Raw genomic sequence first — 6,863 nt, 5'->3', positions numbered from 1 at the left:
AGACTTTTGGGACAATGCTATTTAATATCATTTTAATTTTTTTCACCCTAAGCAATGCATTATGAAATATGGTTTAGAGTTTAAACTGAGATAAACCTTTTAATGAGTAGGACACAAAAAAAGATGTCAGACTATATATATAGATATATAGTCATTTTTTTAATTTGGAAAATAAAGACAGAGATAGTTCTTCATGTTCAGTAAGCATGTGTAGACCATTCTTTCTATATACATCATCATTTCTTTAAGAAACCAGAGCATGCTACATGAATAGACCTTCCCATAGGGCCTCAATTTTAATTTTCCAGAGTTTGGAGAAGCAATATCCATCAAGTTCCTTCAACTGTTGAGAATAATGCTGTTTTTGTCACACACAAGGTCTATTTTGAGCTCAAATGTACACACTGGCTTGCAGACCTGTCAGCACAATGCCCCATTACAAATTGTCCCTTTAGCAAGATGACTTCATTTTAGCAGCCTGTTCTGGTTTCTACATCCTTCCAGGTTTCACAGTTCAGTGCAGTCAAAGAAGGTGATGGCATTTTTAAGGCTCTAGATTTTATTGGTCTATGAATAAAGGTAGGTGGCCAGGTATTATTTCAGGGTTTCAGTTGGCAATCTGGGACTAAATTTAAGCACACTGAGACTAAGAAGGTTGTGATTTTTTTAATACTGGAAACATAAATATTGGCACTTATGGAAATGGCTGCTATAACAGGAAGTGATTTCATATATCATTAGCTGAAATAAGATTATGGGAATGTCTAACTTTAATCTGAATGATCATTAAAACTTGGTACATACTATTTCTCAAGAAGAGTTGATTAGAATCCAACCAATCTCTATTTACATTTTGAGCCTTCTACTTATTGGATGTTAATAAAAACCCTATACTTTAATTATTTCACCTATTACTCGCACATTTCTAATTTCCTACTGAGACATAATCATGTCTGAAACAGACATATATATGGCCCATAAACAGTCATACCTACCTATTCTTTAAGTTATATGTATTTTTACCCAGGAATAAATTTTGCTTCAAAATGGACCATGCCCGCACAGGAGGAGAGTCAGATAAAGATGACAGTAATTGAGAGAAGCTAATGAAGAGACACCTGGCATCATAAGACATTAAAGGAATTCTCAGGCCTAGTAGGAGTGCGTGACCAAAGAACAAACTTCAGGTTATAAAATAAATGAGTCATGGGGTTGTAATGTACAGCATAGGTAATATAGTCAACAATATTATAATAATTTATATGGTGACAGATGGTAACTAGACTTATCGTGGGAATAATTTTGTAATGTGTAAAAATGCCGAATAAATATGATGTACACCTGTAACTAATAGAGAATTTTATTTCAATTGTACTTCAATAAAAAAATTATTTAGTTTTTAAATCTTTAATTTCCTCCCTTAAAATAGCAGCACCTAGTAGCATGTACTCATAGGGTGGTGAGTATGGAATGAGACAATGCATGCCAAGAGCTTAACGAAAAGCAACAAAGATTGATCTGTTCTTCCTCTGTGACAAATACTCTGCCAAGTCCTTTCTGAATGTGCTATGCATTTTGCAAAAAAATATATAAGTAAAAGAAATAATTAAATGTGTAATGTCTACATATATCATATACATAATTTGAAAAGTATATGACTAACTAAATATGGAATGTTTCATGAATTTACGTGTCATTATCACGCAGGGGCCACGTGAACCTTCTCTGTACCGTTCCAACTTTAGTTTATGTTCTGCCGGAGCCAACATGACCAACTGTAACTAAAAACTAAAGAAATGAATGTACAGGACTTGCTATTTTGTTTATTGTTCTCGGCTTTCCCTCAGTGATTTTATAATTCTCAGGTTAACTTTAATAATGAAACTTCCTTGCCTACTGCTTTGTATAATTCTCTCCTTAGTTAACTGGGTTCAGTGGCACACATTCTGTATGGGAATGCATTCTCAAAAGCAGAACTGGCCCAAAGTATCTAGTGGAAAGCCAGTCTTTCTTATATCCAGTTTTGTCCTATGACGGTATGCAGTTGTCCAAGTTTTGCTTTTGTTTCACAGATCATTTAGAACAATTCAAAACCAACAAAATACCAATGGTTTTAAAAGCAGGCTATTAGTAATGAAAAATCAAACTACCTGCAGTGAAAAACAAGCTCATTCTCAATGAGTCAACAAGAAAGAAATTTTGGACATCTCACAACTTTGCTTTGATAATTGAAAAATACAGCAGAATAAGAGTCCAGGTAAGTTTTTTTTTTTTAAATAGAAATTTTAGGGCATTAAGCCCAGTAGATAGGAGAACCACGGGCTCCAAATATTCTTAAAATGTTGGCATTCATTTAAAATATGGTTAATTCAGAAGACATTTATTGGCACAATAAACATTGATGTTCTCTAGGGTTCTGGTTATTCTTTTTTTTTTTTTAGAAGATTTTATTTATTTATTTATTTGAGAGAGAGAGCACAGAGGGTGAGTGAGAGGTAGAAGCAGGCTCCCTGCTGAGCAGAGAGCCCGATGTGGGGCTCGATCCCAGGACCCTGGGATCATGACCTGAGCCGAAGGCAGACGCTTAATGACTGAGCCACCCAGGCTCCTCTTTGGTTATTCTTATTCTAAACCTACTTATAGGCTAATAGGGCCTGATTTCTTGGTTTTATAAGTAATTCATAAATTTATAATCTCAATTTTTCATCTCCAGTTCAGTTTCTCTTCTGTGCTTTGTATCTAATACCCTACTCTATCAGTTCCACTCTTTTTAAGGAAGAAGTTTTTTGGATTTCATAATTACCACTAAGAATCAGAAATCTTGCCATTTAAATCTTTCCTAGGTGGCAGAAGAGACATTTGATTAGAAATAATTTGTTTTTAAGGTTTAAGTCTAAATGAAGACTAGCTTTCTCTTTTTTGTTTAGTTAGAAAAACACAAAATAGAGAATAACCCAATATTTTGTTGTATTTTCACTTTCGTTGGAAATAAAGTAACCCTAATTTCAAATAACAGATAAATCCTAGCACAATTAAATTATATTATGACACTAAATTTGTAGAACCATAGAGTAAAACTAATATGGAGGAAGTTGTCAATAGAGATTCTGTTTTAGATTCTTATTTTTCTGGATAATATCTATAGGTAAGCAGTGACTACTTATGTTAGTAAATTCAATATTTAATTCATTCAGCTAACATATTGTGTGAATCAATAGGGGATAATTTGTTGAATAAATAATTCAATAAACAAATGCTTAATGTGAAATGGTAGGGACACAGAGATAAATAAATAGTATAATTTAAGAAAGAGCAAGGTTATAACATCATACAATTACTCTTTTAACCTGGACCCTAAGATTGATCTTTTCTTCAATCTGGCCTTCTCTTCCCTATCCTCTCCCTGGAAACAGAAACCCAATTTGAGGACTCTGAAGCCTTAGAAGAGGATAGAACCACTCTACAAAAACGGCTTGGTTCTTAGGATGTCTGAGTGGAGTAGTGTTTCCTGGGGGACCCATGGTGAACTGTGAGGTGAATGAGAAAGAAACATCCATCATAATAAACCACTGGGATGGGCGCCTGGGTGGCTCAGTCGTTAAGCGTCTGCCTTCGGCTCAGGTCATGATCCCAGGATCCTGGGATCTAGTCCCACATCGGGCTCCAGGCTCAGCGGGGAGTCTGCTTCTACCTCTCACTCACCCTCTATGCTCTCTCTCTGTCAAATAAATAAATAAAATCTTTAAAAAAATAAAATAAAATAAACCACTGGGATATTGGGTGGGCTGCATGCTACATCCATCCTATCTTGGCTCATACAGTTACCTCAAAGGGTTGAGGTTAAGAGCAAACAAAAAGATAATACTTAATGCACCAGTGCAGGTGCTCATGTAGTGAAAATACTATATCCCAAAATCCCCTTTACTTTATTTTCTGTAAAAGAAAAGAAAGTTCTTTTCTTTCTGCTGTATCTTAGTGACAGCATCTGTAAATCTGAAGTATATTGGACAATTTTTACTTATTATAATAAACAGCATCATTGACTTTGTGCCAGACAATGTACCAGGCATGAATGGATGGTTACTTCTCTAACATCATGAAAAGATAACTGTCATCCTCTCCTTTTTGTTAATGAAGAAATGGGACATGTACTATAGGAAAAAGTACATGTAATAGTTATTAAAATAAACACCACTGAAGACAACCAAAAATATGATTATAGTTTATTAGAACAATATAAATTACCCAATTAGTTAGAGAAATGCTTCTCTGAAATGATTCAACTCAAATCAGCCTTTAGACCTAAAAGTCACAGTAAATCAGTTTCTCATGTGTAATTATAATGAAAAAGTAGTTCATTTCCTTAATGACCAAACTTGGGGAAAACATAAAATACCATGTCAACAAATATAAATAAAAAAATTAGAAATGTATCAAGTGAGATGCTATATGGAAAGCGCTTTTATTGGGAAGTATGTAATGAAATCAGCAAAATATACTTTAGGAATCAACCTAGTTTCTCCTCACGAATGGAGTTGTAAAATTTGAATTCTTTCTTGTGAAGTCTCTTACAAAAATGAGGTACTATCAAATAAGGAATGATACTGCTTGTTAGAAAAGAAACTCCCCTTTAATAAGCTTATTTATCAAATGTCAAGAATAATAGGTCCAACTTTATTAATTTTAATTTTTGTAAAGATTTATTTATTTGAGGGAGAGAGAGATCAGAGGGATGGGTAGGAGAGGGAGAGAGAGTTTCAAGCAGACTCCCCGCTGAGGATGGAGTCCCACACGAGGCTTGATCTCATGACCCTGAGATCACGACCTGAGCAGAAACCAGAGTGGGACACTTAACTGACTGCACCACCCAGGTGCCCCTATTAATTTTAATTTTTTAAAAATATGAAAAACAATAAGTTACAGTAAAAGGCTTCACTCTGTAGTATTCTCGAGCATAAGCACAATTAGAAAAGAACCTATAACAGGCTTTCATTTGAATTGTATTTGTTTAAAGACATATACTATGCTAATTATGTTAATGCTATTCTTGGGAGCTGGTTAAAAGGCTGTTTTTTTCTTTTCTTCCCCTGTTACTACTTTTTAAAAAAGTAAGGATATTGAAAAGAGGCCATAGAAAGTCAGGCGATACAGTTTTTTTCTAAATATTTGTCTTTAAGTTCTAGATCAATAAATTTATTCTGTCAAGCATTTTAAAAAGAGTTTTTATTTTTATAAATTTTAAGTGTATCAGTAATAAATATTGAATAACTTCCAATTGCAAAACGTATGTGTTTTATAGTAATTTATTCACTCACCCATCCATTCATTCATTCAAAAAAAATGTTATTTAATACCTACTACTAGGTGCTAGATATTGTCTGGTCACTGATATAATGAGTCAGAGAGATGTTTAGAAACAGATTATTTGGGCATCTGGGTGGCTCAGTCGGTTAAGCATCTGCCTTCAGCTCAGGTCATGATCTCAGGATCTTAGGATAGAGTCCCGCGTCGGGCTCCCTGCTCACTGGAGAGTCTGCTTCTCCCTCTTCCTCTGCTCCTCCCCTCCCACTCCTGCTCTCTCTGTCTGTCTCTCTCTCTCTCAAATAAATAAATAAAATCTTAAAAAAAGAAACATTATTTACTAGTGTTCAATGACTAACAATATAATTGTACATTATTATCTGACTATCAAATGTATTTGATGTAATTTTTTAATGTCATATTTTTAAAGGAAAGAAGGCATCTATCCAGTTTCTTCAATGTCAATTCCTTGTTTGCACACTTTATGAAGGTACTATGTGCTTTCAAACATTCTTTGCCAGACTAGAGAAATTATATATTGGGAAATATTGAATATCATGTTTAAAAAAATACAAGTGTGAATTTTTACTGTACTTAAAGTCTAACATTTAGCTGATTTTAAAAATAAAATAACAATGACGGGGCGCCTGGGTGGCTCAGTTGGTTAAGCACTGCCTTGGCTCAGGTCATGATCCTGGAGTCCCGGAATCGAGTCCCGCATCGGGCTCCCTGCAGGGCAGGGAGTCTGCTTCTCCCTCTGACCCTCCTCCCTCTCATGTTCTCTGTCTCTCATTCTCTCGCTCTCAAATAAATAAATAAAATCTTTAAAAAATAAATAAATAAATAAAATAACAATGACAACAATAATAACAAAACTGAGGTCTGTCTGAACTAAAACCAGAACTATATGTACGTATGTATTTAAAACATTAAGGATGATGCTCCACATTGTATGTCATCAGGGAAATGTAAATTGAAACACCAGGGAGATATCACCACACACCTATTAGAACGGCCAAATCTGGGACCCTGCAACAGTATATGCCGGTGAGTAGAGCAACAGGAACTCTCACTTATTGCTAGTGGAAATGCAAAATGGTACAACCACTTTGGAAGACACTTTGACAGTTTCTTACAAAACTAAATATACTGTTATCAGATGATCCAGCAATTGCACTTCTTGATATTTACCCAGATAAGATGAATATTTATATCCACACGAAAACCTGCACGTGGGTGTTCATATAGATTTATTTCTAATTGCCAGAAATTGGAAGCAACCATGATGTCTTTTAGTAAGTGGATAAACTGTGGTACATCCAGAAAATGGAATGTTTTCAGCTCTAAAAAGAAATGAGCTATAAAGCCACGAAAAGGACATGGAGGAGCCTTAAAGCATATTACTAACAAAAGAAGCCAATCTGAAGAGGGTACATAGTGTATGATTCCAATTATATGACATTCTGGAAAAGGTAAAACTATGGATACAATAAAAAGATTGGTGGTTGCCAGGGGTGGGGCTGAGGGGAGTGATAAATGGGCAGAGCACAGAGGATTTGGGG

The 6,863-nt window shown here is 34.9% G+C and overlaps 1 non-coding gene across 1 annotated transcript; it reads right to left on the bottom strand.

Moving 5' to 3' along the window:
• Positions 1–1,662: 1,662 nt before the first annotated feature.
• Positions 1,663–1,767, bottom strand: LOC123324710. Its single transcript, XR_006539981.1, has one exon. It is a non-coding gene; the product is annotated as a U6 spliceosomal RNA (small nuclear RNA).
• Between the last annotated feature and the right edge of the window lie 5,096 nt (positions 1,768–6,863).

This window comes from Neomonachus schauinslandi, chromosome 4 (genome assembly GCF_002201575.2).
Source record: "Neomonachus schauinslandi chromosome 4, ASM220157v2, whole genome shotgun sequence".
NCBI lineage: Eukaryota > Metazoa > Chordata > Mammalia > Carnivora > Phocidae > Neomonachus > Neomonachus schauinslandi.
This window is presented reverse-complemented; position numbering and strand designations above follow the sequence as displayed.